The following is a 12,245-nucleotide window of genomic DNA, read 5'->3' as shown; positions in this document are numbered from 1 at the left end:
GATGACCAAAACGATTTGCAAAATGATTTACATAAGATGTCTGTATGGTGCGAAAATTGGCAATTGGCCCTGAATAAAGAAAAGTGTGAAGTTTCCAAAATGAAATTTTCACTCTGCAGCGTAATCCAAATTTAGCGGATTTCTTTTAGTACTCACGCGAATAACTTCACACTTTTCCTGGCAGATTAAAACTATTTGCCGGACCGAGACTCTAACTCGGGACCTTTGCCTTTCGCGGGCAAGTGGTCTACCAAACACTTCGTAGAGCCCTTGCCCGCGAAAGGCAAAAGTCCCGAGTTCGAGTCTCGGTCCGGCACCCAGTTTTAATCTGCGTAGGAAAAGTGTGAAGTTATTCACGTGAGTACTAAAAGAAATCCGCTAAATCTGGATTACGCGATAAGTCACACAAATCTGAAGGCTGTAAATTCAACTAAATACTGAGGGATTACAATTATAAATAACATAAATTGGAACGATCACATAGATAATGTTGTGGATACAGCAAACCAAAGACTGCGATTCATTGGCAGAACACTTAGAAGGTGCATCAGGTCTACTAAAGAGACTGCTTACACCACGCTTGTCCACCCAATTCTGGAGTATTGCTGTGCGGTGTGGGATCCGCGTCAGGTAGGACTGACGGATGACATCGAAAAAGTTCAAAGAAGGACAACTAGTTTGGTATTATCTCGAAATAGGGGAGATGGTGCCACAGACACGTTACGTGAATTGGAATGGCAATCATGAAAACAAATGCGTTTTTCAAATGTTCAAATGTGTGTGAAATCTTATGGGACTTAACTGCTAGGGTCATCAGTTCCTAAGCTTACACACTACTTAACCTAAATTGTCCTAAGGACGAACACACACACCCATGCCCGAGGGAGGACTCGAAGCTCCGCCGGGACCAGCCTCATAGCCCATGACTGCAGCGCTCCAGGCCTCTCGGCTAATCCCGCGCGGCAATCGCGTTTTTCGTTGCGACGGAATCTTCTCATGAAATTCCAATCACCAGTTTTCTTCTCCGATTGCGAAAACATTCTATTGGCACCCACCTACACATGGAGAAATGATTATCACGATCAGCGCTCGCACAGAAAAATTTAAGTGCTCTTTTTTCCCGCACGCCGTTCGAGAGAGGAAAGATAGAGACAGCTTGATGGTGGTTCATTAAACCCTCTGCCAGAAACTTAGTTGTGAATTCCGGAGTAATAATGCAGATGTAGATGTATATGTAGACCATTGGCGAAATGAATAAGTGCCAAATGTACGATCTTAACTATTTACTCTCTTTCACCGTGCCTCAGCGAACATAGATGTGGCTTGACAGTGCGAGAGATCTGCCTCTTCACGAAAATTTGCATCTTGAAATCAATTCTTTAACTAGTGACACACACAGCACTTAAACGGAGATAGGAAAACTAGGAAGCAATTAGCTACGTGAAGCAGCAATACTAATGTACCTGGAGAAATAGATAACAAATGAAAAGTGTTTCACAACATTACCAGTGATACCGGGTCGCGAAAGAGTAGCGTATTAAGCGGAGAGCACACTGCACGGACGTCCACTCGGCGCAGGAGGTTAACGCTGACTGAGGCCAGTCGTGGCTGGCAACCGGTTCGGACCTCTGAATTGCGTTCGCGGCGGGGCGCTAGTGCGCATGCGCAAAGGATTGCGTGCGTCGCGACGCGATGAGATGCGGCGCGAAGGACGCCGCTCCACCTGCTGCGCGTCCCGATACTCGGATATCTGAGGGGCGGGGCGCCGGGGGTGGTGTGGAGTGGGGGATGCGGAAATTCCCCGCGCGTCTGCGACGATGCGAGTGTTTTGGTTGGATCGCTTTCAGGGTTCCCATTGCCGCCGCAGGCGCGGAAGAGGGAAGACTGCTTTCGCGTTATCGCGGTGTCCCGGCAAGGAAAAAGAAGTTCACGTCGTACCTCAGGAGTCTCTAGCGGCTGCAGGGGTAGAGGCGGCTGCTGACTCATCCACACTCCGGAATGCTGAGTTTGGATGGGGGGAAAGACGTAGATTCCTGCGAACCATCTCTGAAACGTTTTTTCGTTTTCATGCTTAGCTTCAACACAATTTAACAAGGAGTAACTTTTTTCCTTTAGTGCTACTTCTTCTCCTCCTTTTAGTCTTGCACATCTCACGATCACTTTAATTAGGATCAGATTAATTTTCTTTATGCTTGACCAATATTCTTTAATTTTCATACTTTCGAACATTCTTCGCTCTTCTGTCCATGATGATTTTTCCCTGGATCTAATTCTATCCTGGATACCTGTTTGTTGTTGTGGTCTTCAGTTCAGAGACTGGTTTGATGCAGCTCTATCCTGTGCAAATTTCTTCATCTCCCAGTACCTACTGCGACCTACACCCTTCTGAATCTGTTTAGTTTATTCATCTCTTGGTCTCCCTCTACGATTTTTAGCCTCAGGCCGGCCGGGGTGGCCGAGCGGTTCTAGCCGCTACAGTCTGGAACCGCGCGACCGCTACGGTCGCAGGTTCGAAGACTGCCTCGGGCTTGGATGTTTGTGATGTCCATAGGTTAGTTAGGTTTAAGTGGTTCTATGTTCTAGTGGCCTCCCCCCATGAACCATGGACCTTGCCGTTGGTGGGGAGGCTTGCGTGCCTCAGCGATACAGATGGCCGTACCGTAGGTGCAACCACAACGGAGGGGTATCTGTTGAGAGGCCAGACAAATGTGTGGTTCCTGAAGAGGGGCAGCAGCCTTTTCAGTAGTTGCAGGGGCAACAGTCTGGATGATTGACTGATCTGGCCTTGCAACATTAACCAAAACGGCCTTGCTGTGCTGGTACTGCGAACGGCTGAAAGCAAGGGGAAACTACAGCCGTAATTTTTCCCGAGGACATGCAGCTTTACTGTATGATTAAATGATGATGGCATCCTCTTGGGTAAAATATTCCGGAGGTAAAATAGTCCCCCATTCGGATCTCCGGGCGGGGACCACTCAAGAGGATGCCGTTATCAGGAGAAAGAAAACTGGCGTTCTACGGATCGGAGCGTGGAATGTCAGATCCCTTAATCGGGCAGGTAGGTTAGAAAATTTGAAAAGGGAAATGGATAGGTTAAAGTTAGATATAGTGGGAATTAGTGAAGTTCGGTGGCAGGAGGAACAAGACTTCTGGTCAGGTGACTACAGGGTTATAAACACAAAATCAAATAGGGGTAATGCAGGAGTAGGTTTAATAATGAATAGGAAAATAGGAATGCGGGTAAGCTACTACAAACAGCATAGTGAACGCATTATTGTGGCCAAGATAGATACGAAGCCCACACCTACTACAGTAGTACAAGTTTATATGCCAACTAGCTCTGCAGATGATGAAGAAATTGAAGAAATGTACGATGAAATAAAAGAAATTATTCAGATAGTGAAGGGAGACGAAAATTTAATAGTAATGGGTGACGGGAATTCGAGTGTAGGAAAAGGGAGAGAAGGAAACATAGTAGGTGAATATGGATTGGGGCTAAGAAATGAAAGAGGAAGCCGCCTAGTAGAATTTTGCACAGAGCATAACTTAATCATAGCTAACACTTGGTTCAAGAACCATAAAAGAAGGCTGTATACATGGAAGAAGCCTGGACATACTGACAGGTTTCAGATAGATTATATAATGGTAAGACAGAGATTTAGGAACCAGGTTTTAAGTTGTAAGACATTTCCAGGGGCAGATGTGAACTCTGACCACAATCTATTGGTTATGACCTGTAGATTAAAACTGAAGAAACTGCAAAAATGTGGGAAATTAAGGAGATGGGACCTGGATAAACTGAAAGAACCAGAGGTTGTACAGAGTTTCAGAGAGAGCATAAGGGAACAATTGACAGGAATAGGGGAAAGAAATACAGTAGAAGAAGTATGGGTAGCTCTGAGGGATGTAGTAGTGAAGGCAGCAGAGGATAAAGTAGGTACAAAGACGAGGGCTGCTAGAAATCCTTGGGTAACAGAAGAAATATTGAATTTAATTGATGAAAGGAGAAAATATAAAAATGCAGTAAATGAAGCAGGCAAAAAGGAATACAAACGTCTCAAAAATGAGATCGACAGGAAGTGCAAAATGGCTAAACAGGGATGGCTAGAGGACAAATGTAAGGATGTAGAAGCTTATCTCACTAGGGGTACGATAGATACTGCCTACAGGAAAATTAAAGAGACCTTTGGAGAGAAGAGAAACACGTGTATGAATATCAAGAGCTCAGATGGCAGCCCATTTCTAAGCAAAGAAGGGAAGGCAGAAAGGTGGAAGGAGTATATAGAAGGTTTATACAAGGGCGATGTACTTGAGGACAATATTATGGAAATAGAAGAGGATGTAGATGAAGACGAAATGGGAGATACGATACTGAGTGAAGAGTTTGACAGAGCACTGTAAGACCTGAGTCGAAACAAGGCCCCAGGAGTAGACAACATTCCATTAGAACTACTGACGGCCTTGGGAGAGCCAGTCATGACAAAACTCTACCAGCTGGTGAGCAAGATGTATCAGACAGGCGAAATACCCTCAGACTTCAAGAAGAATATAATAATTCCAATCCCAAACAAAGCAGGTGCTGACAGATGTGAAAATTACCGAACTATCAGTTTAATAAGCCACGGCTGCAAAATACTAACGCGAATTCTTTACAGACGAATGGAAAAACTGGTAGATGCAGACCTCGGGGAGGATCAGTTTGGATTCCGTCGAAATGTTGGAACACGTGAGGCAATACTGACCTTACGACTTATCTTAGAAGAAAGATTAAGAAAAGGCAAACCTACGTTTCTAGCATTTGTAGACTTAGAGAAAGCTTTTGACAATGTTGACTGGAATACTCTTTTTCAACTTCTAAAGGTGGCAGGGGGAGCGAAAGGCTATTTATAATTTGTACAGAAACCAGATGGCAGTAATAAGAGTCGAGGGGCATGAAAGGGAAGCAGTGGTTGGGAAAGGAGTGAGACATGGTTGTAGCCTCTCCCCGATGTTATTCAATCTGTATATTGAGCAAGCAGTAAAGGAAACAAAAGAAAAAATTTGGAGTAGGTATTAAAATTCATGGAGACGAAGTAAAAACTTTGAGGTTCGCCGATGACATTGTAATTCTGTCAGAGACGGCAAAGGACTTGGAAGAGCAGTTGAACGGAATGGACAGTGTCTTGAAAGGAGGATATAAGATGAACATTAACAAAAGCAAAACGTGGATAATGGAATGTAGTCAAATTAAATCGGGTGATGCTGAGGGAATTAGATTAGGAAATGAGACACTTAAAGTAGTAAAGGAGTTTTGCTATTTAGGAAGTAAAATAACTGATGATGGTCGAAGTAGAGAGGATATAAAATGTAGACTGGCAATGGCAAGGAAAGCGTTTCTGAAGAAGAGAAATTTGTTAACATCGAATATAAATTTATGTATCAGGAAGTCGTTTCTGAAAGTATTTGTTTGGAGTGTAGCCACGTATGGAAGTGAAACATGGACGATAACTAGTTTGGACAAGAAGAGAATAGAAGCTTTCGAAATGTGGTGCTACAGAAGAATACTGAAGATAAGGTGGATAGATCACGTAAATAATGAGGAGGTATTGAACAGGATTGGGGAGAAGAGAAGTTTGTGGCACAACTTGACTAGAATAAGGGATCGGTTGGTAGGACATGTTTTGAGGCATCAAGGGATCACAAATTCAGCATTGGAGGGCAGCGTGGAGGGTAAAAATCGTAGAGGGAGACCGAGAGATGAGTACACTAAGCAGATTCAGAAGGATGTAGGTTGCAGTAGGTACTGGGAGATGAAGCAGCTTGCACAGGATAGAGTAGCATGGAGAGCTGCATCAAACCAGTCTCAGGACTGAAGACAACAACAACAACATGTTCTAGTGGACTGATGACCTCAGAAGTTAAGTGCCATAGTGCTCAAAGCCATTTGAACCATTTTTATACCCTCCACGCTGCCCTCCAGTACCAAATTGGTGATCCCTTGATGCCCAGAATATGTCCTTCCAACCGATCGCTTCTTCTAGTTAAGCTGTGCCACAAATTTCTATTCTCTCCAATTCTATTCAGTATCTCCTCATTAGTTATGTGATCTACCTATATAATCTTCAGCATTCTTCCATAGTACCACATTTCAAAAGCTTCTATTCTCTTCTTGTCTAAACTATTTATCGTCCACGTTTCATTTCCTCACATGGCTACACTCCATACAAATACTTTCAGAAACGACTTCCTGACACTTAAATCTATACTCGATGTTAATAAATTTCTCTTCTTCAGAAACGCTTTCTTTGCTATTGCCAGACTGCATTTGATATCCTCTCTACTTCGACCATCATCAGTTATTTTGCTCCCCAAATATCAAAACTCATTTCCTAATCTAATTCCCGCAGCATCACCCGATTTAATTCGACTACATTCCATTATCCTCGTTTTGCTTCTATTGATGTTCATCTTATATCCTCCTTCCAAGACACTATCCATTCCGTTCAACTGCTCTTCCAGGTCCTTTGCTGTCTCTGACGGAATTACAATGTCATCGGCGAACCTCAAAGATTTTATTTCTTCTTCATGGATTTTAATTCCTACTCCGAATTTTTCTTTTGTTTCCTTTACTGCTTGCTCAATATACAGATTGAATAACATTGGGGATAGGCTACAACCCTGGTGCACTCCCTTCCCAACCACTGCTTCCCTTTCATGCCCCTCGACTCTTATAACTGCCATCTGGTTTCTGTACAAATTGTAAATAGCCTTTCGCTCCCTGGATACCTATGCATTCTGAATTCTTTGTTTCAGAGTCACTTTGTTGAAAATCTGTTTCCTATGTTCTCATTTCTTCCATGGCGATTTGTACTTCTTAGATCCAGCATACTTTGGTTCTCTTGTTCAGAAGAAACTGAGTTGTTTGTTGTGTCAGTCTTTCTGGATCATTCTAAGACTGTGACCGAAGAACATGGTTCTTCTTTTCCTGGTGGTGTCCGAGGCTATACAGTTCTTCATCCGATCTTCTACACTGACGGTCTCCTGTTCTTATAGGTCCTAATGTCTTTCCGAGTATCCTTAATTCAACAAGCTCTGTCCTCGTAAGTTATCCTGTTCTTACAAGTTCAGACATTATGCTGCATATAGCGTTTCTGGGTGGTTGACTGTCTCAGTTCTACATTCATTGAAATGTTCTTCTTATTGTAGACATTCACAGTTTCTTTGCTGCATTCATCTCGTTTATCTGTGCCCACATCGCTTCTTTTTCCGCCAAATTTCTGTTCACTCTCCTAGACATGCAGCTATATCTGTTCTCTGAATTTTTTCTCTTTCTGTTGTCATCCTTCTAGGAACTGCCTTGGTGTTCATCACATGCTGTGTTATTTCGACAGAGATCCGTAGATGTGATTTAGCTGTTTATGTCGGTAGTTCGACAGTTTAAGTAGCAAACCTTTGTAACATTACAATACCGTCCGTGGAAGTGTTTCACTCCAAGACCGTACAATAACAATGCAGCTGGTTAAATAGCTGGACAACTGAGACCAAATAAGTACCCAATAAAAATACTTTTTAAGTGACAAAAAATATATGAAGGTGAAGTGAAAAATTCTAAACGTGAACTGTATTTTTAGATGAAAATCGCGTATCATTTCCAATGTAGTCCTCTCTTCTTTATTCATACGTTTACTCCACATGGCCTTGTAACCCAACGTCTTTCAACTGGTTATATTCTATTTACGAAGTGTGGTTCTATTAGGATTGAAAAGCGACTGAGTCCCCGTGCTATAGCCTCTTCATTGCACTCAGAACATTTCTTAGACACAAATTTCGTTAGATGTGGTAAAAAAACAAGAGTGGAAAATCTGTATTGTTTTTTCTTGTGTTCCATGCATCTTCTTTCTAGTTATTTTGATCCCGAAGACTTGCGTACGGTTCACAAGGTTACGTTTTCCCCTTTCGAAGGTAACAACGAAAATAATCTCTCTTACATTCCGACGGAACAAATGCACTTTGAAGTTTCTAATGCATGACCAAGGGCTTCAACACTTTCCTTCTATTGCTGTTTCGTTCATGTTGTGAAATAATTGACCGTGGTCTTATTAATAGTAGCGAGCAAGAGAACAGAATAAGCTGGACTCTTTTCAACGGTCCAAACGTTGTAATAAATCCGTTATCTCTTTCATTTTTGGCAAGGGTTCAACATTTCTGGCATTAATCTTACATTGTTTTTGTTTTTCTTATTTTACAGCTATTTAACGATCAAAACGTTGAAATAAATTCATTTTCTCTTTCATCTCTGGTCGACATTCAACATTTGCGGCATTTATCTTATTTTTTGTTTTTATTTTTTTTTTCACATCCTTTTCGTTTCAACCACAGTGCGCAAGTTATGATCGACCGGGTTTTCTTAGTCAATAATGATATACCATCATTTCATATTTCCTCTTCTTTACGATGTTCACCTTATACTAAGGGTCTAAACTACAGTGAACTGTTGTACTTACTAACAGAATTTGAATTAGTAGTTAATTAAAGGTTGTGAATATACTTATTAGAAAATATATTTGCTTGTACAACGGCACGAGTTATTCTGACTACTAATATTTTACTCACTTACCTTCATGAGTTTCCTTAAAACGACGACTGCCCTGGAGTAACGTACACTATTGTTCAACTTGTAAAAGATGTTTAAAAACAGGCTGAATTGGGTATGTCAGCTGAATGCATAAAGCTTTCTATTTTCTGCTGAAAGAGGTTTCTTTGTGATAGGTCCAACTGAAACTGCCGGATTCTGATCTAAAATGTTTAAGCTGTATTCCCATTTGAACGATATAGTTGTTGCTACCAAGTCCGTCCTAACACATAGTTTTAGATGCAAATGCACATTTTCGTTCACAGTTTCTTAATAACGTTCGCGCACATAGCAGATAGTTGCCAACTCGAACATACAGGTACCACTCGCAACCTGTTGGCTAAAGAACCGCAACTTTTAGCAGTCAATGAGCGTTTTATAAGCTCAACGACGGCGGTCAGTTTTAGTTTGCTCGCCATAAGCTACAGAGTTTACCAGTAATCTGCAATCACAAGTTCGGAATTATGACCGCTTTGCACATCATGCGAAATTTTTAAGCCCTTCTTAAGAATGTTACAATATCCTCTAAAATTCCCGAAATTTCTGGAAAAATTATTTACGGCAGTTTCCATCATTTTCTGAGCAAATCTGGTGCTTAGCGGAAGGAAATTTCATGGTTTTTATAGCACACGTAAGCGTAGCTCCACACGCTACGATAGCTGACTCCCGAACCTTGACAACAAGCGAGCGCACATTTCTCTGTTCTTCCGAACGCAAGAACGTTCTCTCCCTTCTGATTAGCTCAAATATACTGTATCCAATAAGCCTTACAATTTTTCATGAACAACCCCGTTAATATGACCCCCCCCCCCCCCACACACACACACACCAACCATAGTACCGAGTTTAGTTTAATCAATACGTATTTCGCCAGAAGTATATAAAATGAACATGATTTATCAATAAAGAACAACCGTCTTTAGCCACGAATCGTAATTTTTATTAAAATGCATGATGCATTTTGAGCTATGGGGTTCGTCTTCAGGTGCTTTGACATCCTGCATCAACTTTACATTTGTGATTATTGAGTTTCTCCCGGCGTATTTGATAATCAAAATATCCACGGGTGTACTGCCGGTCTATAGTGTCCAACGGGCACAATATTTCGGCGATCAAACATGTCGCCATCATCAGGTGAACTGACGAACTGAGCTCCTGTGAACGTGCCGGCACGGAGATCCGTACGCTATGGCTGCTCAGGGGGAACTGGGTTCGGTCGCGGCGGCGGCCAATTTAAATACCCTCCGCACGCGGCGCGCTCCCTCCGCCGCGGGCGGAGGGTATTTAAATTGGCCGCCGCCGCGACCGAACCCAGTTCCCCCTGAGCAGCCATAGCGTACGGATCTCCGTGCCGGCACGTTCACAGGAGCTCAGTCCGTCAGTTCACCTGATAATGGCGACATGTTTGATCGCCGAAACATTGTGCCCGTTGGACACTATAGACCGGCAGTACACCCGTGGATATTTTGATTAACTTTACATTTTGTTTAATTCTGGGCTGTTTCTAGTTGTAGATGAGTAGTTCTGGAAAATGTTCATGTACAAATACACACTTTCTATTAAACAGCACTCTTGCAGAAACATTTTGACACAGCACATTTTCGAACACAGTTTAATTTTTTCAACTCACACAAGTCTCAGCACCCAAGATTAGCTCACAAAACTTTATTGGACTGTTCTTCCTCATCTACTCTACATACCGGATCTCGCACCTTCCGACTTCCATCTGTTTGGCCCAAAGAAGGATGCACTCTGCGGGAAGCAGTACGTCTATGATGGGGACATTATTGATTCAGCAACTCGTTGACTCTGACGCCGACCAGTTGAGTTGTACCATGTGGCCATAAAGGCCCTTCCAGTAATGAGGCGTAAGGCCATAGAACTGAACGGAGATAATGTTGAAATATTAGATTTTGTAACCAAAAGAGTGATGTAATAAAACAGGCTATGCTGGGATAAAATGCAGTAAGAGATCTTGAATAATCTGAAATAAATGCGTCCCAAGTTAAAGACTGAAAATCCAGAAATCAACTACCAGACAACTGTACGAAAATGTACAAACGTGAACACATTTAAACACTTTATGTAATTATCATAATTATTATGGAATTCTTAAAAACATAGGCAATGATAAACAATTGTTTGCACTTTGTTTTTGTAATGCGTGTGCCAAAGATGATTTTGCATGAGTAGATCGATTTACGACAGTATTTTCTTTGCTACATGTTGTTATAGGTAAATCTTTGTTCTTGCTCAGTACAAGTATGCAGAACGAGTTATGAATGTGTTGAGTTAGCAAGGAGGTTGAACTTCATTGTATTGCGAGGTGAAATAATACAATATACATCTATTCGACGGCAAAAACTCAATCAGTGTTTACATCATTTAAGAAAATGAAGCCGAGCATCCCCTACATCAGTATAAGAAATTTCATTTCAGAATCTAGCATGGACGTGGATTACAAGCCTACAACTAGTAGTAGTTGTAGTAGTAGTAGCTTTATTCATCCGTAGATCTCTTTTTACAAGGATATAGGACATGTCAAGTATTTACAAATTTAGATCAATTTAAAATAAGCTAATTTGTATACACTTATATTTACAGACTTCTAGTTAGAGACAATCATTAGATTTACTCCTGGTATACAATACTTTCTTTACAAATAACTTATTAAATAATGTAATGCCACACTGTTCACTCATATCTCACTATCAGCCACTGCACACACATTATTTCATAACACTTCACTCACTACACACACAAACACACACACACACACACGGGCGCACACACATACACACACACACTGATGATCTCCTAGCCATTTTCTGTACCGCAACTTCCCATTTGCTATCCTGCAAAACTGAGACAGCATCCCTCCGTAATGAGTGAGATGTTGATCTCGACAAGAACGAAGAACCTACCTCTCTCTACAGTGTGTCACTCTCTCAGTGTGTCAAGCTTTGTGAAATTGTTACCTGCCACCCAAATTTAAACTGACTTCAAAATTAATGGTTGAAATGGCTCTAAGCACTATGGGACTTAACATCTGATGTCACCAGTCTCCTAGACTTAGATCTACTTACACCTAACTAACCTAAGGACATCACACACATCCATGCCCGGGGTAGGTTTCGAACCTGCGACCTTAGCGGTCGCGCGGTTCAGGACTGAAGCGCCTAGAACCGCTCGGTCACAACGCCCGGCTATTTTTTCATCTCTAACATTCATTTTCCCTCGAGTTGTACATTTGTATATTAATCTAGGTATTCGTTCTTCTGACATCATTTGAAATTTGAGTGTGTTCATGCCATTTCCTTCTGCACTCCTCTATTTTCTGAAGTATGTTTTTGACACCCAGTTCATTTTTATTTCATTATTTTCATCCGATCTATGAGTCTGTAACCAACTGGAGGTCTTAAGAGTCTCATCTCTGCCTTCTCAATCATCCCCATTTGACTGGCGATTTGAGTCTAAGTCTCTAGCCCTACATTAGAACTGGCTCTGCCACCGCATCATAAAATTTTAGTACTGGCTCTTCGCTGACCTTTTTAAGCGGAGTGTGATTTATAGTACTTAGTAGCTACTGAAATGTTTGCATTCCGTATTCTTGATCATTGCATGTGTGAAATAT

The 12,245-nt window shown here is 41.8% G+C and overlaps 1 protein-coding gene across 1 annotated transcript in view; it reads right to left on the bottom strand.

The window, feature by feature from the left end:
* LOC126335222 (uncharacterized) overlaps window positions 1-1,712 on the bottom strand; it is a 99,023-nt gene extending 97,311 nt beyond the window's left edge. Inside the window, exon 1 of the mRNA XM_049998257.1 lies at window positions 1,507-1,712. The gene's annotated coding sequence lies outside the window, so the exon portion shown is untranslated. The remainder of the gene's footprint in view (window positions 1-1,506) is intronic.
* Window positions 1,713-12,245: the final 10,533 nt, after the last annotated feature.

This window comes from Schistocerca gregaria, chromosome 2, assembly GCF_023897955.1.
Source record: "Schistocerca gregaria isolate iqSchGreg1 chromosome 2, iqSchGreg1.2, whole genome shotgun sequence".
Lineage (NCBI taxonomy): Eukaryota > Metazoa > Arthropoda > Insecta > Orthoptera > Acrididae > Schistocerca > Schistocerca gregaria.
The sequence above is the reverse complement of the archived record's forward strand: the minus strand, read 5'-3'. Positions and strand labels throughout refer to the sequence as shown.